This window comes from Schistocerca nitens, chromosome 9 (assembly GCF_023898315.1).
Source record: "Schistocerca nitens isolate TAMUIC-IGC-003100 chromosome 9, iqSchNite1.1, whole genome shotgun sequence".
NCBI lineage: Eukaryota > Metazoa > Arthropoda > Insecta > Orthoptera > Acrididae > Schistocerca > Schistocerca nitens.
Window position 1 is genome coordinate 146,548,054 of NC_064622.1, and position 20,261 is coordinate 146,568,314.

General features: G+C 52.0%; 32 non-coding genes across 32 annotated transcripts; 20 read left to right on the plus strand and 12 right to left on the minus strand.

Annotated features, from left to right (window-relative positions):
- Window positions 1–93: 93 nt before the first annotated feature.
- On the minus strand, window positions 94–166 carry Trnar-acg (transfer RNA arginine (anticodon ACG)). Its single transcript has one exon. It is a non-coding gene; the product is annotated as a tRNA-Arg (tRNA).
- Window positions 167–609: 443 nt separating this feature from the next.
- Window positions 610–701, plus strand: Trnai-uau (transfer RNA isoleucine (anticodon UAU)). The gene is given in 2 exon segments: window positions 610–647; window positions 666–701. It is a non-coding gene; the product is annotated as a tRNA-Ile (tRNA).
- Window positions 702–812: 111 nt separating this feature from the next.
- Trnad-guc (transfer RNA aspartic acid (anticodon GUC)) lies at window positions 813–884 on the plus strand. The gene has a single exon. It is a non-coding gene; the product is annotated as a tRNA-Asp (tRNA).
- Window positions 885–1,472: 588 nt separating this feature from the next.
- Window positions 1,473–1,545, minus strand: Trnar-acg (transfer RNA arginine (anticodon ACG)). Its single transcript has one exon. It is a non-coding gene; the product is annotated as a tRNA-Arg (tRNA).
- Window positions 1,546–1,988: 443 nt separating this feature from the next.
- On the plus strand, window positions 1,989–2,080 carry Trnai-uau (transfer RNA isoleucine (anticodon UAU)). Its single transcript is given in 2 exon segments — window positions 1,989–2,026; window positions 2,045–2,080. It is a non-coding gene; the product is annotated as a tRNA-Ile (tRNA).
- A 111-nt stretch (window positions 2,081–2,191) lies between these two features.
- Trnad-guc (transfer RNA aspartic acid (anticodon GUC)) lies at window positions 2,192–2,263 on the plus strand. Its single transcript has one exon. It is a non-coding gene; the product is annotated as a tRNA-Asp (tRNA).
- Window positions 2,264–2,496: 233 nt separating this feature from the next.
- On the minus strand, window positions 2,497–2,568 carry Trnam-cau (transfer RNA methionine (anticodon CAU)). The gene has a single exon. It is a non-coding gene; the product is annotated as a tRNA-Met (tRNA).
- A 283-nt stretch (window positions 2,569–2,851) lies between these two features.
- Trnar-acg (transfer RNA arginine (anticodon ACG)) lies at window positions 2,852–2,924 on the minus strand. Its single transcript has one exon. It is a non-coding gene; the product is annotated as a tRNA-Arg (tRNA).
- A 443-nt stretch (window positions 2,925–3,367) lies between these two features.
- Window positions 3,368–3,459, plus strand: Trnai-uau (transfer RNA isoleucine (anticodon UAU)). Its single transcript is given in 2 exon segments — window positions 3,368–3,405; window positions 3,424–3,459. It is a non-coding gene; the product is annotated as a tRNA-Ile (tRNA).
- Window positions 3,460–3,570: 111 nt separating this feature from the next.
- Window positions 3,571–3,642, plus strand: Trnad-guc (transfer RNA aspartic acid (anticodon GUC)). Its single transcript has one exon. It is a non-coding gene; the product is annotated as a tRNA-Asp (tRNA).
- A 588-nt stretch (window positions 3,643–4,230) lies between these two features.
- Trnar-acg (transfer RNA arginine (anticodon ACG)) lies at window positions 4,231–4,303 on the minus strand. The gene has a single exon. It is a non-coding gene; the product is annotated as a tRNA-Arg (tRNA).
- A 443-nt stretch (window positions 4,304–4,746) lies between these two features.
- On the plus strand, window positions 4,747–4,838 carry Trnai-uau (transfer RNA isoleucine (anticodon UAU)). The gene is given in 2 exon segments: window positions 4,747–4,784; window positions 4,803–4,838. It is a non-coding gene; the product is annotated as a tRNA-Ile (tRNA).
- Window positions 4,839–4,949: 111 nt separating this feature from the next.
- Window positions 4,950–5,021, plus strand: Trnad-guc (transfer RNA aspartic acid (anticodon GUC)). The gene has a single exon. It is a non-coding gene; the product is annotated as a tRNA-Asp (tRNA).
- A 588-nt stretch (window positions 5,022–5,609) lies between these two features.
- Trnar-acg (transfer RNA arginine (anticodon ACG)) lies at window positions 5,610–5,682 on the minus strand. Its single transcript has one exon. It is a non-coding gene; the product is annotated as a tRNA-Arg (tRNA).
- Window positions 5,683–6,125: 443 nt separating this feature from the next.
- Window positions 6,126–6,217, plus strand: Trnai-uau (transfer RNA isoleucine (anticodon UAU)). The gene is given in 2 exon segments: window positions 6,126–6,163; window positions 6,182–6,217. It is a non-coding gene; the product is annotated as a tRNA-Ile (tRNA).
- A 111-nt stretch (window positions 6,218–6,328) lies between these two features.
- On the plus strand, window positions 6,329–6,400 carry Trnad-guc (transfer RNA aspartic acid (anticodon GUC)). The gene has a single exon. It is a non-coding gene; the product is annotated as a tRNA-Asp (tRNA).
- A 588-nt stretch (window positions 6,401–6,988) lies between these two features.
- On the minus strand, window positions 6,989–7,061 carry Trnar-acg (transfer RNA arginine (anticodon ACG)). The gene has a single exon. It is a non-coding gene; the product is annotated as a tRNA-Arg (tRNA).
- Window positions 7,062–7,504: 443 nt separating this feature from the next.
- Window positions 7,505–7,596, plus strand: Trnai-uau (transfer RNA isoleucine (anticodon UAU)). The gene is given in 2 exon segments: window positions 7,505–7,542; window positions 7,561–7,596. It is a non-coding gene; the product is annotated as a tRNA-Ile (tRNA).
- A 111-nt stretch (window positions 7,597–7,707) lies between these two features.
- On the plus strand, window positions 7,708–7,779 carry Trnad-guc (transfer RNA aspartic acid (anticodon GUC)). Its single transcript has one exon. It is a non-coding gene; the product is annotated as a tRNA-Asp (tRNA).
- A 588-nt stretch (window positions 7,780–8,367) lies between these two features.
- Trnar-acg (transfer RNA arginine (anticodon ACG)) lies at window positions 8,368–8,440 on the minus strand. The gene has a single exon. It is a non-coding gene; the product is annotated as a tRNA-Arg (tRNA).
- A 443-nt stretch (window positions 8,441–8,883) lies between these two features.
- Trnai-uau (transfer RNA isoleucine (anticodon UAU)) lies at window positions 8,884–8,975 on the plus strand. The gene is given in 2 exon segments: window positions 8,884–8,921; window positions 8,940–8,975. It is a non-coding gene; the product is annotated as a tRNA-Ile (tRNA).
- Window positions 8,976–9,086: 111 nt separating this feature from the next.
- Window positions 9,087–9,158, plus strand: Trnad-guc (transfer RNA aspartic acid (anticodon GUC)). Its single transcript has one exon. It is a non-coding gene; the product is annotated as a tRNA-Asp (tRNA).
- A 588-nt stretch (window positions 9,159–9,746) lies between these two features.
- Trnar-acg (transfer RNA arginine (anticodon ACG)) lies at window positions 9,747–9,819 on the minus strand. The gene has a single exon. It is a non-coding gene; the product is annotated as a tRNA-Arg (tRNA).
- Window positions 9,820–10,262: 443 nt separating this feature from the next.
- Window positions 10,263–10,354, plus strand: Trnai-uau (transfer RNA isoleucine (anticodon UAU)). Its single transcript is given in 2 exon segments — window positions 10,263–10,300; window positions 10,319–10,354. It is a non-coding gene; the product is annotated as a tRNA-Ile (tRNA).
- A 111-nt stretch (window positions 10,355–10,465) lies between these two features.
- On the plus strand, window positions 10,466–10,537 carry Trnad-guc (transfer RNA aspartic acid (anticodon GUC)). The gene has a single exon. It is a non-coding gene; the product is annotated as a tRNA-Asp (tRNA).
- A 588-nt stretch (window positions 10,538–11,125) lies between these two features.
- Trnar-acg (transfer RNA arginine (anticodon ACG)) lies at window positions 11,126–11,198 on the minus strand. Its single transcript has one exon. It is a non-coding gene; the product is annotated as a tRNA-Arg (tRNA).
- A 443-nt stretch (window positions 11,199–11,641) lies between these two features.
- Window positions 11,642–11,733, plus strand: Trnai-uau (transfer RNA isoleucine (anticodon UAU)). Its single transcript is given in 2 exon segments — window positions 11,642–11,679; window positions 11,698–11,733. It is a non-coding gene; the product is annotated as a tRNA-Ile (tRNA).
- Window positions 11,734–11,844: 111 nt separating this feature from the next.
- Window positions 11,845–11,916, plus strand: Trnad-guc (transfer RNA aspartic acid (anticodon GUC)). Its single transcript has one exon. It is a non-coding gene; the product is annotated as a tRNA-Asp (tRNA).
- Window positions 11,917–12,504: 588 nt separating this feature from the next.
- Trnar-acg (transfer RNA arginine (anticodon ACG)) lies at window positions 12,505–12,577 on the minus strand. The gene has a single exon. It is a non-coding gene; the product is annotated as a tRNA-Arg (tRNA).
- A 443-nt stretch (window positions 12,578–13,020) lies between these two features.
- Window positions 13,021–13,112, plus strand: Trnai-uau (transfer RNA isoleucine (anticodon UAU)). Its single transcript is given in 2 exon segments — window positions 13,021–13,058; window positions 13,077–13,112. It is a non-coding gene; the product is annotated as a tRNA-Ile (tRNA).
- Window positions 13,113–13,223: 111 nt separating this feature from the next.
- On the plus strand, window positions 13,224–13,295 carry Trnad-guc (transfer RNA aspartic acid (anticodon GUC)). Its single transcript has one exon. It is a non-coding gene; the product is annotated as a tRNA-Asp (tRNA).
- Window positions 13,296–13,883: 588 nt separating this feature from the next.
- Window positions 13,884–13,956, minus strand: Trnar-acg (transfer RNA arginine (anticodon ACG)). The gene has a single exon. It is a non-coding gene; the product is annotated as a tRNA-Arg (tRNA).
- Between the last annotated feature and the right edge of the window lie 6,305 nt (window positions 13,957–20,261).

The following is a 20,261-nucleotide window of genomic DNA, read 5'->3' on the forward strand; positions in this document are numbered from 1 at the left end:
AGCTGCGAGATGCTCAGGATTAACATTGCACTCCACGAAGGTGGAGACATTCGAATCCACTGCCTAGCTACGCGCCCGCAACTAACAAAATGCCGACCCTGCCAGGATTCGAACCTGGAATCTTCTGATCCGTAGTCAGACGCGTTATCCGTTGCGCCACAGGGCCACTGTTTGCGTTTTCTACCACGAGGCGGGTGCACATCGCAAAGCAACGTGTTCTCCGTGGCTCGGCAACTGCATGTCGTCCACTGACAACGGCGGCGCGGCCACTCTGGTCTTGCGCACTCTGCAGGGAGCTGCCAAGGAAGGCACCTCTCCTCCAGCTGCTCGGCCACGGTGCGCCTGCACGGCTTAGAGCTTGCCACACATCTGCCCTCGCTGTTGGACAGGTAGCAGAAGGCAAGGCGCGCGTTTTTCTGCATTTTTTTCGGCGAGGACAAGCGGTTGATATGCTTGTAAGTGTAGCATATGAAGCAAGAATCGAATGAGGCATTCGTAGACAGGTGCTAAATTCGCAGTATGGCCGCAGGTGACGATCTTATGACGGGTGTGCAGCCACAACAGGTTGGCAGCAAAGTGAGTATCGCTAACTGAAAGCTCTCTGCTGTAGCCCCAGTGGCGCAATTGGTTAGCGCACGGTACTTATAAGGCAGTAGCCGTGAGCAATGCCGGGGTTGTGAGTTCGAGCCTCACCTGGGGCATACTTTTATTTCGTAGCAGCTGACTCTGAAAGCATCGGGACGCGAGAGTTGAGATGTATCACCTGCTTGAGAAACATAAGTGTGCGTGCATTATAGTCACCGGTCGCGTGTTCCTCGGTAGTATAGTGGTTAGTATCCCCGCCTGTCACGCGGGAGACCGGGGTTCGATTCCCCGCCGGGGAGGTGCGATTTTTATATCGCGAAAGTTGCACGCGTGGCCCGAAAGGACATTAACGTTGCGATCAAGGAATGTAGTTACTGCAAAATCGTAAGAAAGTCTGCGTCTTAGGAAGTGTTTCTCGCATTCTTCACACGACGTCGTCGTTTCACGACTTACAGGGGTTGCTGTTGACGCTGAACCAGCTCACCCCAGGCTTAATGATCGAGCTCGAGGCACCCAAGAAAAAGAATAATTTTAGCAGAGCGTGGTTTCGATCCACGGACCTCTGGGTTATGGGCCCAGCACGCTTCCACTGCGCCACTGTGCTGCGTGGAGCCGTCCGCGCTCTTCGGTGCGTGACATGGGACACTTGGAAAGCGTTGTCTGCGTCGGTTTCCCGCGCCTACCGTTTAATTAAGTGCGTAACATCTCTCAGCTTGACTTGTCTCGACTTTGCTCGACTGACGCTACGCTGACGCTTGCACGAAGCGATATTTACCGCAATCGTCTCGAGATGCAGCTGCGAGATGCTCAGGATTAACATTGCACTCCACGAAGGTGGAGACATTCGAATCCACTGCCTAGCTACGCGCCCGCAACTAACAAAATGCCGACCCTGCCAGGATTCGAACCTGGAATCTTCTGATCCGTAGTCAGACGCGTTATCCGTTGCGCCACAGGGCCACTGTTTGCGTTTTCTACCACGAGGCGGGTGCACATCGCAAAGCAACGTGTTCTCCGTGGCTCGGCAACTGCATGTCGTCCACTGACAACGGCGGCGCGGCCACTCTGGTCTTGCGCACTCTGCAGGGAGCTGCCAAGGAAGGCACCTCTCCTCCAGCTGCTCGGCCACGGTGCGCCTGCACGGCTTAGAGCTTGCCACACATCTGCCCTCGCTGTTGGACAGGTAGCAGAAGGCAAGGCGCGCGTTTTTCTGCATTTTTTTCGGCGAGGACAAGCGGTTGATATGCTTGTAAGTGTAGCATATGAAGCAAGAATCGAATGAGGCATTCGTAGACAGGTGCTAAATTCGCAGTATGGCCGCAGGTGACGATCTTATGACGGGTGTGCAGCCACAACAGGTTGGCAGCAAAGTGAGTATCGCTAACTGAAAGCTCTCTGCTGTAGCCCCAGTGGCGCAATTGGTTAGCGCACGGTACTTATAAGGCAGTAGCCGTGAGCAATGCCGGGGTTGTGAGTTCGAGCCTCACCTGGGGCATACTTTTATTTCGTAGCAGCTGACTCTGAAAGCATCGGGACGCGAGAGTTGAGATGTATCACATGCTTGAGAAACATAAGTGTGCGTGCATTATAGTCACCGATCGCGTGTTCCTCGGTAGTATAGTGGTTAGTATCCCCGCCTGTCACGCGGGAGACCGGGGTTCGATTCCCCGCCGGGGAGGTGCGATTTTTATATCGCGAAAGTTGCACGCGTGGCCCGAAAGGACATTAACGTTGCGATCAAGGAATGTAGTTACTGCAAAATCGTAAGAAAGTCTGCGTCTTAGGAAGTGTTTCTCGCATTCTTCACACGACGTCGTCGTTTCACGACTTACAGGGGTTGCTGTTGACGCTGAACCAGCTCACCCCAGGCTTAATGATCGAGCTCGAGGCACCCAAGAAAAAGAATAATTTTAGCAGAGCGTGGTTTCGATCCACGGACCTCTGGGTTATGGGCCCAGCACGCTTCCACTGCGCCACTCTGCTGCGTGGAGCCGTCCGCGCTCTTCGGTGCGTGACATGGGACACTTGGAAAGCGTTGTCTGCGTCGGTTTCCCGCGCCTACCGTTTAATTAAGTGCGTAACATCTCTCAGCTTGACTTGTCTCGACTTTGCTCGACTGACGCTACGCTGACGCTTGCACGAAGCGATATTTACCGCAATCGTCTCGAGATGCAGCTGCGAGATGCTCAGGATTAACATTGCACTCCACGAAGGTGGAGACATTCGAATCCACTGCCTAGCTACGCGCCCGCAACTAACAAAATGCCGACCCTGCCAGGATTCGAACCTGGAATCTTCTGATCCGTAGTCAGACGCGTTATCCGTTGCGCCACAGGGCCACTGTTTGCGTTTTCTACCACGAGGCGGGTGCACATCGCAAAGCAACGTGTTCTCCGTGGCTCGGCAACTGCATGTCGTCCACTGACAACGGCGGCGCGGCCACTCTGGTCTTGCGCACTCTGCAGGGAGCTGCCAAGGAAGGCACCTCTCCTCCAGCTGCTCGGCCACGGTGCGCCTGCACGGCTTAGAGCTTGCCACACATCTGCCCTCGCTGTTGGACAGGTAGCAGAAGGCAAGGCGCGCGTTTTTCTGCATTTTTTTCGGCGAGGACAAGCGGTTGATATGCTTGTAAGTGTAGCATATGAAGCAAGAATCGAATGAGGCATTCGTAGACAGGTGCTAAATTCGCAGTATGGCCGCAGGTGACGATCTTATGACGGGTGTGCAGCCACAACAGGTTGGCAGCAAAGTGAGTATCGCTAACTGAAAGCTCTCTGCTGTAGCCCCAGTGGCGCAATTGGTTAGCGCACGGTACTTATAAGGCAGTAGCCGTGAGCAATGCCGGGGTTGTGAGTTCGAGCCTCACCTGGGGCATACTTTTATTTCGTAGCAGCTGACTCTGAAAGCATCGGGACGCGAGAGTTGAGATGTATCACCTGCTTGAGAAACATAAGTGTGCGTGCATTATAGTCACCGGTCGCGTGTTCCTCGGTAGTATAGTGGTTAGTATCCCCGCCTGTCACGCGGGAGACCGGGGTTCGATTCCCCGCCGGGGAGGTGCGATTTTTATATCGCGAAAGTTGCACGCGTGGCCCGAAAGGACATTAACGTTGCGATCAAGGAATGTAGTTACTGCAAAATCGTAAGAAAGTCTGCGTCTTAGGAAGTGTTTCTCGCATTCTTCACACGACGTCGTCGTTTCACGACTTACAGGGGTTGCTGTTGACGCTGAACCAGCTCACCCCAGGCTTAATGATCGAGCTCGAGGCACCCAAGAAAAAGAATAATTTTAGCAGAGCGTGGTTTCGATCCACGGACCTCTGGGTTATGGGCCCAGCACGCTTCCACTGCGCCACTGTGCTGCGTGGAGCCGTCCGCGCTCTTCGGTGCGTGACATGGGACACTTGGAAAGCGTTGTCTGCGTCGGTTTCCCGCGCCTACCGTTTAATTAAGTGCGTAACATCTCTCAGCTTGACTTGTCTCGACTTTGCTCGACTGACGCTACGCTGACGCTTGCACGAAGCGATATTTACCGCAATCGTCTCGAGATGCAGCTGCGAGATGCTCAGGATTAACATTGCACTCCACGAAGGTGGAGACATTCGAATCCACTGCCTAGCTACGCGCCCGCAACTAACAAAATGCCGACCCTGCCAGGATTCGAACCTGGAATCTTCTGATCCGTAGTCAGACGCGTTATCCGTTGCGCCACAGGGCCACTGTTTGCGTTTTCTACCACGAGGCGGGTGCACATCGCAAAGCAACGTGTTCTCCGTGGCTCGGCAACTGCATGTCGTCCACTGACAACGGCGGCGCGGCCACTCTGGTCTTGCGCACTCTGCAGGGAGCTGCCAAGGAAGGCACCTCTCCTCCAGCTGCTCGGCCACGGTGCGCCTGCACGGCTTAGAGCTTGCCACACATCTGCCCTCGCTGTTGGACAGGTAGCAGAAGGCAAGGCGCGCGTTTTTCTGCATTTTTTTCGGCGAGGACAAGCGGTTGATATGCTTGTAAGTGTAGCATATGAAGCAAGAATCGAATGAGGCATTCGTAGACAGGTGCTAAATTCGCAGTATGGCCGCAGGTGACGATCTTATGACGGGTGTGCAGCCACAACAGGTTGGCAGCAAAGTGAGTATCGCTAACTGAAAGCTCTCTGCTGTAGCCCCAGTGGCGCAATTGGTTAGCGCACGGTACTTATAAGGCAGTAGCCGTGAGCAATGCCGGGGTTGTGAGTTCGAGCCTCACCTGGGGCATACTTTTATTTCGTAGCAGCTGACTCTGAAAGCATCGGGACGCGAGAGTTGAGATGTATCACATGCTTGAGAAACATAAGTGTGCGTGCATTATAGTCACCGATCGCGTGTTCCTCGGTAGTATAGTGGTTAGTATCCCCGCCTGTCACGCGGGAGACCGGGGTTCGATTCCCCGCCGGGGAGGTGCGATTTTTATATCGCGAAAGTTGCACGCGTGGCCCGAAAGGACATTAACGTTGCGATCAAGGAATGTAGTTACTGCAAAATCGTAAGAAAGTCTGCGTCTTAGGAAGTGTTTCTCGCATTCTTCACACGACGTCGTCGTTTCACGACTTACAGGGGTTGCTGTTGACGCTGAACCAGCTCACCCCAGGCTTAATGATCGAGCTCGAGGCACCCAAGAAAAAGAATAATTTTAGCAGAGCGTGGTTTCGATCCACGGACCTCTGGGTTATGGGCCCAGCACGCTTCCACTGCGCCACTGTGCTGCGTGGAGCCGTCCGCGCTCTTCGGTGCGTGACATGGGACACTTGGAAAGCGTTGTCTGCGTCGGTTTCCCGCGCCTACCGTTTAATTAAGTGCGTAACATCTCTCAGCTTGACTTGTCTCGACTTTGCTCGACTGACGCTACGCTGACGCTTGCACGAAGCGATATTTACCGCAATCGTCTCGAGATGCAGCTGCGAGATGCTCAGGATTAACATTGCACTCCACGAAGGTGGAGACATTCGAATCCACTGCCTAGCTACGCGCCCGCAACTAACAAAATGCCGACCCTGCCAGGATTCGAACCTGGAATCTTCTGATCCGTAGTCAGACGCGTTATCCGTTGCGCCACAGGGCCACTGTTTGCGTTTTCTACCACGAGGCGGGTGCACATCGCAAAGCAACGTGTTCTCCGTGGCTCGGCAACTGCATGTCGTCCACTGACAACGGCGGCGCGGCCACTCTGGTCTTGCGCACTCTGCAGGGAGCTGCCAAGGAAGGCACCTCTCCTCCAGCTGCTCGGCCACGGTGCGCCTGCACGGCTTAGAGCTTGCCACACATCTGCCCTCGCTGTTGGACAGGTAGCAGAAGGCAAGGCGCGCGTTTTTCTGCATTTTTTTCGGCGAGGACAAGCGGTTGATATGCTTGTAAGTGTAGCATATGAAGCAAGAATCGAATGAGGCATTCGTAGACAGGTGCTAAATTCGCAGTATGGCCGCAGGTGACGATCTTATGACGGGTGTGCAGCCACAACAGGTTGGCAGCAAAGTGAGTATCGCTAACTGAAAGCTCTCTGCTGTAGCCCCAGTGGCGCAATTGGTTAGCGCACGGTACTTATAAGGCAGTAGCCGTGAGCAATGCCGGGGTTGTGAGTTCGAGCCTCACCTGGGGCATACTTTTATTTCGTAGCAGCTGACTCTGAAAGCATCGGGACGCGAGAGTTGAGATGTATCACATGCTTGAGAAACATAAGTGTGCGTGCATTATAGTCACCGATCGCGTGTTCCTCGGTAGTATAGTGGTTAGTATCCCCGCCTGTCACGCGGGAGACCGGGGTTCGATTCCCCGCCGGGGAGGTGCGATTTTTATATCGCGAAAGTTGCACGCGTGGCCCGAAAGGACATTAACGTTGCGATCAAGGAATGTAGTTACTGCAAAATCGTAAGAAAGTCTGCGTCTTAGGAAGTGTTTCTCGCATTCTTCACACGACGTCGTCGTTTCACGACTTACAGGGGTTGCTGTTGACGCTGAACCAGCTCACCCCAGGCTTAATGATCGAGCTCGAGGCACCCAAGAAAAAGAATAATTTTAGCAGAGCGTGGTTTCGATCCACGGACCTCTGGGTTATGGGCCCAGCACGCTTCCACTGCGCCACTGTGCTGCGTGGAGCCGTCCGCGCTCTTCGGTGCGTGACATGGGACACTTGGAAAGCGTTGTCTGCGTCGGTTTCCCGCGCCTACCGTTTAATTAAGTGCGTAACATCTCTCAGCTTGACTTGTCTCGACTTTGCTCGACTGACGCTACGCTGACGCTTGCACGAAGCGATATTTACCGCAATCGTCTCGAGATGCAGCTGCGAGATGCTCAGGATTAACATTGCACTCCACGAAGGTGGAGACATTCGAATCCACTGCCTAGCTACGCGCCCGCAACTAACAAAATGCCGACCCTGCCAGGATTCGAACCTGGAATCTTCTGATCCGTAGTCAGACGCGTTATCCGTTGCGCCACAGGGCCACTGTTTGCGTTTTCTACCACGAGGCGGGTGCACATCGCAAAGCAACGTGTTCTCCGTGGCTCGGCAACTGCATGTCGTCCACTGACAACGGCGGCGCGGCCACTCTGGTCTTGCGCACTCTGCAGGGAGCTGCCAAGGAAGGCACCTCTCCTCCAGCTGCTCGGCCACGGTGCGCCTGCACGGCTTAGAGCTTGCCACACATCTGCCCTCGCTGTTGGACAGGTAGCAGAAGGCAAGGCGCGCGTTTTTCTGCATTTTTTTCGGCGAGGACAAGCGGTTGATATGCTTGTAAGTGTAGCATATGAAGCAAGAATCGAATGAGGCATTCGTAGACAGGTGCTAAATTCGCAGTATGGCCGCAGGTGACGATCTTATGACGGGTGTGCAGCCACAACAGGTTGGCAGCAAAGTGAGTATCGCTAACTGAAAGCTCTCTGCTGTAGCCCCAGTGGCGCAATTGGTTAGCGCACGGTACTTATAAGGCAGTAGCCGTGAGCAATGCCGGGGTTGTGAGTTCGAGCCTCACCTGGGGCATACTTTTATTTCGTAGCAGCTGACTCTGAAAGCATCGGGACGCGAGAGTTGAGATGTATCACCTGCTTGAGAAACATAAGTGTGCGTGCATTATAGTCACCGGTCGCGTGTTCCTCGGTAGTATAGTGGTTAGTATCCCCGCCTGTCACGCGGGAGACCGGGGTTCGATTCCCCGCCGGGGAGGTGCGATTTTTATATCGCGAAAGTTGCACGCGTGGCCCGAAAGGACATTAACGTTGCGATCAAGGAATGTAGTTACTGCAAAATCGTAAGAAAGTCTGCGTCTTAGGAAGTGTTTCTCGCATTCTTCACACGACGTCGTCGTTTCACGACTTACAGGGGTTGCTGTTGACGCTGAACCAGCTCACCCCAGGCTTAATGATCGAGCTCGAGGCACCCAAGAAAAAGAATAATTTTAGCAGAGCGTGGTTTCGATCCACGGACCTCTGGGTTATGGGCCCAGCACGCTTCCACTGCGCCACTGTGCTGCGTGGAGCCGTCCGCGCTCTTCGGTGCGTGACATGGGACACTTGGAAAGCGTTGTCTGCGTCGGTTTCCCGCGCCTACCGTTTAATTAAGTGCGTAACATCTCTCAGCTTGACTTGTCTCGACTTTGCTCGACTGACGCTACGCTGACGCTTGCACGAAGCGATATTTACCGCAATCGTCTCGAGATGCAGCTGCGAGATGCTCAGGATTAACATTGCACTCCACGAAGGTGGAGACATTCGAATCCACTGCCTAGCTACGCGCCCGCAACTAACAAAATGCCGACCCTGCCAGGATTCGAACCTGGAATCTTCTGATCCGTAGTCAGACGCGTTATCCGTTGCGCCACAGGGCCACTGTTTGCGTTTTCTACCACGAGGCGGGTGCACATCGCAAAGCAACGTGTTCTCCGTGGCTCGGCAACTGCATGTCGTCCACTGACAACGGCGGCGCGGCCACTCTGGTCTTGCGCACTCTGCAGGGAGCTGCCAAGGAAGGCACCTCTCCTCCAGCTGCTCGGCCACGGTGCGCCTGCACGGCTTAGAGCTTGCCACACATCTGCCCTCGCTGTTGGACAGGTAGCAGAAGGCAAGGCGCGCGTTTTTCTGCATTTTTTTCGGCGAGGACAAGCGGTTGATATGCTTGTAAGTGTAGCATATGAAGCAAGAATCGAATGAGGCATTCGTAGACAGGTGCTAAATTCGCAGTATGGCCGCAGGTGACGATCTTATGACGGGTGTGCAGCCACAACAGGTTGGCAGCAAAGTGAGTATCGCTAACTGAAAGCTCTCTGCTGTAGCCCCAGTGGCGCAATTGGTTAGCGCACGGTACTTATAAGGCAGTAGCCGTGAGCAATGCCGGGGTTGTGAGTTCGAGCCTCACCTGGGGCATACTTTTATTTCGTAGCAGCTGACTCTGAAAGCATCGGGACGCGAGAGTTGAGATGTATCACATGCTTGAGAAACATAAGTGTGCGTGCATTATAGTCACCGATCGCGTGTTCCTCGGTAGTATAGTGGTTAGTATCCCCGCCTGTCACGCGGGAGACCGGGGTTCGATTCCCCGCCGGGGAGGTGCGATTTTTATATCGCGAAAGTTGCACGCGTGGCCCGAAAGGACATTAACGTTGCGATCAAGGAATGTAGTTACTGCAAAATCGTAAGAAAGTCTGCGTCTTAGGAAGTGTTTCTCGCATTCTTCACACGACGTCGTCGTTTCACGACTTACAGGGGTTGCTGTTGACGCTGAACCAGCTCACCCCAGGCTTAATGATCGAGCTCGAGGCACCCAAGAAAAAGAATAATTTTAGCAGAGCGTGGTTTCGATCCACGGACCTCTGGGTTATGGGCCCAGCACGCTTCCACTGCGCCACTGTGCTGCGTGGAGCCGTCCGCGCTCTTCGGTGCGTGACATGGGACACTTGGAAAGCGTTGTCTGCGTCGGTTTCCCGCGCCTACCGTTTAATTAAGTGCGTAACATCTCTCAGCTTGACTTGTCTCGACTTTGCTCGACTGACGCTACGCTGACGCTTGCACGAAGCGATATTTACCGCAATCGTCTCGAGATGCAGCTGCGAGATGCTCAGGATTAACATTGCACTCCACGAAGGTGGAGACATTCGAATCCACTGCCTAGCTACGCGCCCGCAACTAACAAAATGCCGACCCTGCCAGGATTCGAACCTGGAATCTTCTGATCCGTAGTCAGACGCGTTATCCGTTGCGCCACAGGGCCACTGTTTGCGTTTTCTACCACGAGGCGGGTGCACATCGCAAAGCAACGTGTTCTCCGTGGCTCGGCAACTGCATGTCGTCCACTGACAACGGCGGCGCGGCCACTCTGGTCTTGCGCACTCTGCAGGGAGCTGCCAAGGAAGGCACCTCTCCTCCAGCTGCTCGGCCACGGTGCGCCTGCACGGCTTAGAGCTTGCCACACATCTGCCCTCGCTGTTGGACAGGTAGCAGAAGGCAAGGCGCGCGTTTTTCTGCATTTTTTTCGGCGAGGACAAGCGGTTGATATGCTTGTAAGTGTAGCATATGAAGCAAGAATCGAATGAGGCATTCGTAGACAGGTGCTAAATTCGCAGTATGGCCGCAGGTGACGATCTTATGACGGGTGTGCAGCCACAACAGGTTGGCAGCAAAGTGAGTATCGCTAACTGAAAGCTCTCTGCTGTAGCCCCAGTGGCGCAATTGGTTAGCGCACGGTACTTATAAGGCAGTAGCCGTGAGCAATGCCGGGGTTGTGAGTTCGAGCCTCACCTGGGGCATACTTTTATTTCGTAGCAGCTGACTCTGAAAGCATCGGGACGCGAGAGTTGAGATGTATCACATGCTTGAGAAACATAAGTGTGCGTGCATTATAGTCACCGATCGCGTGTTCCTCGGTAGTATAGTGGTTAGTATCCCCGCCTGTCACGCGGGAGACCGGGGTTCGATTCCCCGCCGGGGAGGTGCGATTTTTATATCGCGAAAGTTGCACGCGTGGCCCGAAAGGACATTAACGTTGCGATCAAGGAATGTAGTTACTGCAAAATCGTAAGAAAGTCTGCGTCTTAGGAAGTGTTTCTCGCATTCTTCACACGACGTCGTCGTTTCACGACTTACAGGGGTTGCTGTTGACGCTGAACCAGCTCACCCCAGGCTTAATGATCGAGCTCGAGGCACCCAAGAAAAAGAATAATTTTAGCAGAGCGTGGTTTCGATCCACGGACCTCTGGGTTATGGGCCCAGCACGCTTCCACTGCGCCACTGTGCTGCGTGGAGCCGTCCGCGCTCTTCGGTGCGTGACATGGGACACTTGGAAAGCGTTGTCTGCGTCGGTTTCCCGCGCCTACCGTTTAATTAAGTGCGTAACATCTCTCAGCTTGACTTGTCTCGACTTTGCTCGACTGACGCTACGCTGACGCTTGCACGAAGCGATATTTACCGCAATCGTCTCGAGATGCAGCTGCGAGATGCTCAGGATTAACATTGCACTCCACGAAGGTGGAGACATTCGAATCCACTGCCTAGCTACGCGCCCGCAACTAACAAAATGCCGACCCTGCCAGGATTCGAACCTGGAATCTTCTGATCCGTAGTCAGACGCGTTATCCGTTGCGCCACAGGGCCACTGTTTGCGTTTTCTACCACGAGGCGGGTGCACATCGCAAAGCAACGTGTTCTCCGTGGCTCGGCAACTGCATGTCGTCCACTGACAACGGCGGCGCGGCCACTCTGGTCTTGCGCACTCTGCAGGGAGCTGCCAAGGAAGGCACCTCTCCTCCAGCTGCTCGGCCACGGTGCGCCTGCACGGCTTAGAGCTTGCCACACATCTGCCCTCGCTGTTGGACAGGTAGCAGAAGGCAAGGCGCGCGTTTTTCTGCATTTTTTTCGGCGAGGACAAGCGGTTGATATGCTTGTAAGTGTAGCATATGAAGCAAGAATCGAATGAGGCATTCGTAGACAGGTGCTAAATTCGCAGTATGGCCGCAGGTGACGATCTTATGACGGGTGTGCAGCCACAACAGGTTGGCAGCAAAGTGAGTATCGCTAACTGAAAGCTCTCTGCTGTAGCCCCAGTGGCGCAATTGGTTAGCGCACGGTACTTATAAGGCAGTAGCCGTGAGCAATGCCGGGGTTGTGAGTTCGAGCCTCACCTGGGGCATACTTTTATTTCGTAGCAGCTGACTCTGAAAGCATCGGGACGCGAGAGTTGAGATGTATCACCTGCTTGAGAAACATAAGTGTGCGTGCATTATAGTCACCGGTCGCGTGTTCCTCGGTAGTATAGTGGTTAGTATCCCCGCCTGTCACGCGGGAGACCGGGGTTCGATTCCCCGCCGGGGAGGTGCGATTTTTATATCGCGAAAGTTGCACGCGTGGCCCGAAAGGACATTAACGTTGCGATCAAGGAATGTAGTTACTGCAAAATCGTAAGAAAGTCTGCGTCTTAGGAAGTGTTTCTCGCATTCTTCACACGACGTCGTCGTTTCACGACTTACAGGGGTTGCTGTTGACGCTGAACCAGCTCACCCCAGGCTTAATGATCGAGCTCGAGGCACCCAAGAAAAAGAATAATTTTAGCAGAGCGTGGTTTCGATCCACGGACCTCTGGGTTATGGGCCCAGCACGCTTCCACTGCGCCACTGTGCTGCGTGGAGCCGTCCGCGCTCTTCGGTGCGTGACATGGGACACTTGGAAAGCGTTGTCTGCGTCGGTTTCCCGCGCCTACCGTTTAATTAAGTGCGTAACATCTCTCAGCTTGACTTGTCTCGACTTTGCTCGACTGACGCTACGCTGACGCTTGCACGAAGCGATATTTACCGCAATCGTCTCGAGATGCAGCTGCGAGATGCTCAGGATTAACATTGCACTCCACGAAGGTGGAGACATTCGAATCCACTGCCTAGCTACGCGCCCGCAACTAACAAAATGCCGACCCTGCCAGGATTCGAACCTGGAATCTTCTGATCCGTAGTCAGACGCGTTATCCGTTGCGCCACAGGGCCACTGTTTGCGTTTTCTACCACGAGGCGGGTGCACATCGCAAAGCAACGTGTTCTCCGTGGCTCGGCAACTGCATGTCGTCCACTGACAACGGCGGCGCGGCCACTCTGGTCTTGCGCACTCTGCAGGGAGCTGCCAAGGAAGGCACCTCTCCTCCAGCTGCTCGGCCACGGTGCGCCTGCACGGCTTAGAGCTTGCCACACATCTGCCCTCGCTGTTGGACAGGTAGCAGAAGGCAAGGCGCGCGTTTTTCTGCATTTTTTTCGGCGAGGACAAGCGGTTGATATGCTTGTAAGTGTAGCATATGAAGCAAGAATCGAATGAGGCATTCGTAGACAGGTGCTAAATTCGCAGTATGGCCGCAGGTGATGATCTTATGACGGGTGTGCAGCCACAACAGGTTGGCAGCAAAGTGAGTATCGCTAACTGAAAGCTCTCTGCTGTAGCCCCAGTGGCGCAATTGGTTAGCGCACGGTACTTATAAGGCAGTAGCCGTGAGCAATGCCGGGGTTGTGAGTTCGAGCCTCACCTGGGGCATACTTTTATTTCGTAGCAGCTGACTCTGAAAGCATCGGGACGCGAGAGTTGAGATGTATCACCTGCTTGAGAAACATAAGTGTGCGTGCATTATAGTCACCGATCGCGTGTTCCTCGGTAGTATAGTGGTTAGTATCCCCGCCTGTCACGCGGGAGACCGGGGTTCGATTCCCCGCCGGGGAGGTGCGATTTTTATATCGCGAAAGTTGCACGCGTGGCCCGAAAGGACATTAACGTTGCGATCAAGGAATGTAGTTACTGCAAAATCGTAAGAAAGTCTGCGTCTTAGGAAGTGTTTCTCGCATTCTTCACACGACGTCGTCGTTTCACGACTTACAGGGGTTGCTGTTGACGCTGAACCAGCTCACCCCAGGCTTAATGATCGAGCTCGAGGCACCCAAGAAAAAGAATAATTTTAGCAGAGCGTGGTTTCGATCCACGGACCTCTGGGTTATGGGCCCAGCACGCTTCCACTGCGCCACTGTGCTGCGTGGAGCCGTCCGCGCTCTTCGGTGCGTGACATGGGACACTTGGAAAGCGTTGTCTGCGTCGGTTTCCCGCGCCTACCGTTTAATTAAGTGCGTAACATCTCTCAGCTTGACTTGTCTCGACTTTGCTCGACTGACGCTACGCTGACGCTTGCACGAAGCGATATTTACCGCAATCGTCTCGAGATGCAGCTGCGAGATGCTCAGGATTAACATTGCACTCCACGAAGGTGGAGACATTCGAATCCACTGCCTAGCTACGCGCCCGCAACTAACAAAATGCCGACCCTGCCAGGATTCGAACCTGGAATCTTCTGATCCGTAGTCAGACGCGTTATCCGTTGCGCCACAGGGCCACTGTTTGCGTTTTCTACCACGAGGCGGGTGCACATCGCAAAGCAACGTGTTCTCCGTGGCTCGGCAACTGCATGTCGTCCACTGACAACGGCGGCGCGGCCACTCTGGTCTTGCGCACTCTGCAGGGAGCTGCCAAGGAAGGCACCTCTCCTCCAGCTGCTCGGCCACGGTGCGCCTGCACGGCTTAGAGCTTGCCACACATCTGCCCTCGCTGTTGGACAGGTAGCAGAAGGCAAGGCGCGCGTTTTTCTGCATTTTTTTCGGCGAGGACAAGCGGTTGATATGCTTGTAAGTGTAGCATATGAAGCAAGAATCGAATGAGGCATTCGTAGACAGGTGCTAAATTCGCAGTATGGCCGCAGGTGACGATCTTATGACGGGTGTGCAGCCACAACAGGTTGGCAGCAAAGTGAGTATCGCTAACTGAAAGCTCTCTGCTGTAGCCCCAGTGGCAGTCTGCCTGCAGCGGCCGTGGCGTGCGGTTGTCTGTGCTCGCGCTGTGGCTGGCTTGTTTATTTCTGCAGGGTAAGTCGCTCGCTAGCAGCGGTTATTCTTGCGTTTGTGGAATGACGTTGAGAATTCAGTGATGGCACATGCTATGAGAAAAGACACTTTGAAGTTAACGTTCGAAAACACTTTTGCCCGACCAACCTCCTTCGAAATCGAAGATTTCCTCGAAGACGTGATGAAAATTGGACTCGATGAGATTATCGGTATACATTTGTCGATTCTGTCTAGTACCGTTTATATCAAGATGAGAGATGCCGAGTTTTGTGACAAACTAGTTGACTCCTATAGTTCCGGTTTGAAGTTTAAGCATAGTGATGGCAATGTTGGTGTCGTTACTGTTTCCCACGCCGGGCTTGGACTTCGAACAATTCGTATTTTTGAACTACCATTTGAGGTCCCAGCAGAACAGATTAATGTTGCGATATCGCCGTATGGCAAAGTTTTGAGCAACTTTGCAGAACGTTGGTCTCCGGCACATAAGTATCCGGTCCTGAATGGCGTCAGGCAGCTTAAAGTTGACTTGCAACGCCATATTCCGTCGTACGTCACGGTTTGTGGGTACCGTGCCGTCGTAATGTATGATGGCCAACCTCGGACATGTGCCAGATGTAACTCGACGGGACATGTTCGTGCGGAATGTTTACAGCGTCGTGTGGTTCAACTGCCAACTGGAGAGAGTGTTAGCCCCCCCGCGATGTCAACTTTAGCGCCATCGTATGTGTCGGTTGCCCGCGGTGAGCCGTCAATCCAACCGCCTCGCGATACACCTGCCGGACCCAGTCGCATCGTTAATGTGACATCTCCGGACACGCCAGTCGCATCCGAGATAGCTGCTTCTGAAACCCATGACACTAACAGGACCAGTGATATGGCGGTGGACCAACCCTCACGAGGTGCCGAGTTGGCGGAGGTGTCCATGGCTCCTGCTCCCATGTCTGAACAAGTCACTGAAACGATGCCCAACTCTGACACAGTAATACGGGGTACTCGATCTCCGAAGAAAAATAAAAAACGGAGGATGGCTCACCAAGGTGCGGAAGATACAGCACCGAGCTTGCGGGGAAAGGCTAAATTAATCGGCCAGAACTTAAAAGAAGGCCCCGCAGACGCTGCCGCCTCGCCTTCGCGCTCGCGTGACACAACACGATCAGACGACACCATGTCGGAGACTTCCACGATGTTCGACAGCGGACCAGATGAGACGCCGCCTCCGCACATTGAGCCACAGGATACGAATCCACCAGTTCCTGAGCCAGTAGGCACCCTTTCCTCTCCCAATTGGGCAGACGACTGTGAAACGCATGCAGCTGATGTAGAGATGCAGGATGATTCCACACCCTCGACCGGCTCCTTGCCCCCCGTATCAGCAGTTGATGGCAACAACGTCCACGTGGCCATGGCTACTCAAACGACCGACACGGTCAGCGCCTCCAATTGACGGCTGTATGACGCATCCTATTGTCTGCTCCTTTCGTTCCATCAATCTATGACCACCTTGCAGGCCTACAAGATCCTGACTCTCAATATAAATAAGATACGTAGTGATTTGAATCTGAAAAACTTACAAGACTTGTTATACGCAGCCGACATAGATATTGCAATGCTTCAGGAAGTGAGTGATATCAGGTTAGACCACATAGCCGGGTATAACGCTTTCGTGAACCCTGGCAACGGTTTCGAACTTGGAACAGCATTACTGTTAAAAGAAGGGATCATTGCAAATTGTGAGGCTAAACTGGTGACCGGAAGAGGGATAGCAGTAACTGTCAATGACATCAGAATGATTAATATTTACGCACCTTCTGGGTCCAGTAACAGGCAACGCCGTGCAGAATTTTTTCGCCACGAGATCCTTCCGCTCTTCGGGACCAATTACAGTGATGTCATTTTTGGCGGCGATTTCAATTGTGTGCTTCGTCAAACAGATCAAACTCCACACTTTAATCGGTGTGTTGAATTAGAACAGATCATTCAAGACCTCCGTTTCACTGACACTTGGACGTCCACGCACGGCGTGGCAGTGGGTTTTACGCATGTTACCAACCATTCGGCAAGTAGGTTAGATAGAATTTACATATCGCGTAATTTAACGCAACACCTGCTACACACCGAAATATGGCCTACTGTGTTTTCCGATCATGCTGCCTATATCTGTACCGTCAACATGCCAAAACAGGAAACATACCGGAGTCGAGGGTTATGGAAGTTCAACATCGCACATTTGCATGATCCTGCATGTCGAGAAGCCTTCCTGTCCACCTGGACGGCATGTGAACGCAAATCCAATTCCTACAACTCCGCGATCGAGTGGTGGCTAAAATGCGCCAAACCACAAATTAGGAAAACTTTCATGTTTTACTCCCGTCAGAAAACTCAGTGGCAAAAACGGACGATGGAATTCTACTTTCAGTGTCTTCGGGAGTTGTATACATCTGACGCGACCGTCATCGGCAATTTTGCAAAGATCAAACGAATTCAGGCAAAACTTTTAACGCTGCAACGGAAACAGTTGGAAGGTTTTCAAATTCGGGCGCGAGTTCCTAAGACGGTGCAAGAAGAAGAAGCTGCCATGTATCACATGTTACGTGAAAGTCGACGAGGCAGTCGGAAAATCATTACACAAATCCGAACCAGCGCCGGTGCAATAGTTACTACACAAAGTGAAATTATGCGTGCGATTGAAGAGTACTATCGAGACCTGATGTCCAATAAAATGACGGATGATACCGTGTTTGCGGATTTTGCGACAAATTTATCACGGAAACTCAGCCCCACAGAGGCGACTCAGCTGCTGACGGAGGTGACAGAAGACGAATTAACAGACATTATCCTAAGGAGTCCGAAGAATAAATCTCCTGGCTGCGATGGACTACCTGCTGAAGTATATCAAGCCTTCTGGCCGCAGATGAAATCGAAACTACTTGCAATATGTCACGAACTAATGAACCCTCAAACCGTTATTCCGCAGGAATTTCGCCAAGGAATTGTTGTCTTACTGCCCAAGACGCCGTGCAGTAACACCCTCACAAACCTGAGACCTCTCACATTATTAAATAGTGATTATAAACTATTCGCCCGTGTTCTGAGCCAACGGCTCAAAACTGTCATGACCACAATCACAGGCCCGTATCAAACGAGTGTCGGTAGCGGTAGATCTATTTACCACACGCTCACGGATTACCGAGATATCATTGCCGTAGCGGAGGCTTGCAAATTAAAATGCGCCCTCTTCATGATAGACTTTGCAAAAGCGTTCGACAGGGTGAGCCATCGGTTCCTTTTCCGCGTCATGCAGGAATTGGGATTTCCGCACCAGTTCACCCAAGTACTCGACAATATGATCCGTAATAGTACGTCGCGAATCCAAATTAATGGTCGCCTCAGTGGCGCTATTGATATCGAGTGTTCGGTGAGGCAAGGCTGTCCGATGTCGATGGCTCTCTTTGCCATCGCCATAGAACCTCTGCTCGCTACGCTAACTGCACATTTGCAGGGATTGGAAATCAATAGCCAGAAGATTGTGTGCCGTGCGTACGCAGATGATGTTGGCTTTCTTGTCGTGAATGCGCAAGAAGTGCGGTCCTCACTGCAAATACTTCAACGATATGAGGCGGCATCTGGGGCGAAGGTGAACTGGCAAAAATCTGGACTTATGAATGTCGGACGGGGTATAAATCTCCCCAACCATGCCCGATTACGAGAAATTACCGGTGTCAAGTGCTTAGGACTTGAGTTTCGGCGGACGATACAGAATACCATTGCTGTTAATTATAGAGCTCTACTTCATAAGGTTAGGGCATGTGTACAACTGCATAGCATGAGGCAACTGAATGCTCTCCAAAAAGTTGAACTGGTCAACACCTATATCCTCTCGAAGATTAACTATGTAGCCAAAGTGTTGCCTCTTCCCAGTAGCATTGCCCATCGAATGCTGTCTGCCCTGGGCCATTTCGTGACCCGAGGCAATATCTTCAAAGTTAAATATGTTACGTTGACGCTCCCTACTCGGAAGGGCGGATTAAACCTCACTGATGTAAATAAAAAGGCACAGGCGCTCTATTTAAGCAGTATGTATAAGCTGTGGACAACATCTCCACACTGTCTCACTGCTCACCTTCTCAATGAAATCTCCCCGGCGGACCTCAATCCCCCGATTGATGTACATCATATTCCACATGCCCTTTCCCATTTAAAATACTTCCTGTTGGAATATAGTTATGCTCGAACAAGAATTCCGGAGAAGGAAATAACGGTGGTGAAGCAGCTTTATAAGACTTTGATTGAGTCCACATCCAGGAATAACATCGAAGTCAAATATACAGCTCACAATTGGCCGGTCATTTGGGATAATCTTCATTCACGCCATTTACCGTCTCACGTGCGAGCGTCTTGGTATCTCACGGTGAATCGTAAAATCGCTACCAATGCCAGACTCCATTCCATTCATCTGGCCGATTCACCCTTATGCGTTACTTGCCAGGTACAAGATAGCGAGGAACACCGATTTGTCTGCGAAAAAGTGCGAGATGTTTGGGCGGTCATACGACAGTTGTTGGCCAGCATCACTAGAACATGCCCTGCGACCATAACGCCAGCTGACTTCCTCACTCCGGAGGTAGTGCCTTACCCGCAGACCAAAAGAAATTCAGTAAACTGGCTTAAAGGCCACACCGTTTACTATCTTTTTAATGTGAACGAAACGAGTAAAGAAGACTTTCTTATGTATTTAATGATACAGCACCACCGACTACAGCAGACTAAAAACTATACAGCTCATTTTGCAAACTTTTTAACTCACACGATCATTTCACAGCCACTATAGGATGGTGTGTTTAAAGCCATGTCTTCCGACATGGTGGATTTCCACCCTGCCTTCGGACGCCTCCAATGAAGACCCAAGAAGTTACAGCGAGGCAGACTAATTTACGAGTGCGTCACTTGGATCATTGTCACGTTCGGAAATTAACTGCACGTTTGTCGTAGCGCGTTTCGTATCATTGGCGGTTGCCTTGCACAGAACTGCGGTTCCTAGTTTTCTTGATTGTCACAGACGATCCGATGGAGAGAAACAACGATAGAAGACTTTTCATTTATTTTGCTCATCCACTACTTACTCAGATTTGGTGGAGTGAGATGCAATCATGCGGTGCAAAGTGCACGGATTCCCCGGCTCGCCTGCATACATATGAAAATGGACATATTTCATTTACACTGCAAATGGATGCAACATTTCGTTTCCGGATTAATTTCTGTTCTTGTGTTACTGGTGGCGGAGTCAAGCCCCAGCATTTCCTCGTTACGCCGAAGGGTTAGGGTGACGTGGTGACAGTTCCGGCGAGAGGCGCAGTGGCCAGGCCTCAGATTCCATGACCCCTGCCCGCTTTGCCTCTCACTGCCTGCTACCGCACTTTCAAAATGAAACAAGAAAAGAACAAAAAAAGATACAAAATTAAAAAAAAATAAAAAAAAATAAATAAATAAAAAAATGCATAAAAAAAACAAAAAAACAACAAGAGGTCCGTGGATCGAAAAAAAAAAACAAAAAAAAGAAAAAAGTAAAAAAAAAAAATGGATAAGGCGTCGGACTTCGGATCTAAAAAAAAAAAAAAAAAAAAAAAAAAAAAAAAAAAAAAAATGGATAAGGCGTCGGACTTCGGATCCGAAGATTGCAGGTTCGAATCCTGTCACGGTCGAGTTTTTCCAGTTCTGCAAAAGATGCATGCTAAAAAAAAAAAAAAAAAAAAAAAAAAAGTGGCGCAATTGGTTAGCGCACGGTACTTATAAGGCAGTAGCC